This window comes from Monopterus albus, unplaced genomic scaffold (assembly GCF_001952655.1).
Source record: "Monopterus albus unplaced genomic scaffold, M_albus_1.0 scaffold90.1, whole genome shotgun sequence".
Lineage (NCBI taxonomy): Eukaryota > Metazoa > Chordata > Actinopteri > Synbranchiformes > Synbranchidae > Monopterus > Monopterus albus.
Genome location: NW_018127970.1, coordinates 21,014 through 22,274, shown reverse-complemented (window position 1 = coordinate 22,274; position 1,261 = coordinate 21,014).

Genomic DNA, 1,261 nt, shown 5'->3' with positions numbered 1-1,261 from the left:
TATTAAACCGCAAATTGTTATTTTTATATTTCAATTTCTGTATGAATGAAGAAACAGGATCTAACATATTAATTTGTGAGCATTTTAGATATCTCATGTTACCTTACACATAAAAATGATCCCAACTGGCAGCGTTCTACAGAATTTAAATTTGAAAGAAAAGAGGCACTGTTCTCAGATCAGTACTCGGTAGCTGCAGATAAACCCAAGATGAGGTACTGGAATTGAGTTGAGGGGAAGGTGTTGGATTGGTGCAATGCTACTTTATGTTTTTATCTGTTGCGTTGCCGATGAACCAGTACTGAGTACCATGAGTGTAGATTTCTGCTGGTACGCCTATGATCGCCACAGCGGACTGGAATGAGGCAATAAGTGACAGGGAAACGGGAAGACAGCACATGCTCCTGTCTGCCATCAGGAACTCCTGTGTAGTGCGCTGACGCCCACCAGAGAGAGCATAGTACAGGCCGATGACCATAGAGGCCGTGAGCAAGAAGCCAAATATCACATAGTCTAGAACTGCAAAGTGCTTCTGGTTGGACGGGTCCATTGTAGCTGTCTCCTGGTTGCAGACAGAAATGGTTTCTTTCTCCTGCAGTCACACAGACAGATAGGAAACATCTCCGTCCACACCCATCAGTCAGGAGATTCCAGCTGTCTTGAGAAAAGCCTTGAAGAAATGATTAAATATATCTTAATATGAGTTATTCTATATTTATGTTTGAGATGTTGTAACTTGGATTTTGCCATTTTCTGACAATTCCTTAAAACTATTATCTGATTATCAACATTGCCGCTGATTAATTTTCTGTTGACCAATTGATTAATCAACTTATTATTGCAGTCTTAGATGAATGGCCAAGAAACAAACCTACATACCTTTCCCTGAAATGGTTTTGACAGAGCTCTGTTCCTTCCCAAATCATTCACATAAACTGGCATTGTTGCATGATACGTCCCCCAGTCCGTGATAAGGGCCTCAGTGTAGACAAACCGAGGTCATACAACCTTTGTGTAAACTTTCCCTTGCTTATGCTGATCCAAAAATACTGATGTCTGTGTTGAAAATGGGACATTTAAGGGGAGGTGCTCTGTACTGCACCAAAAGATAAACAGCAGCAACCAATTTCTGTGGGTACTAGGTCACAGACAGTGGAGAGTAAAGGTTTTTAATCTACTTTCAGACAAATGTTTTTCCTCAAAATATGCAGCTACTGGATATTTTGGGGGGGGGGGGGGGGTGTTGTGTCATATTTTCGTT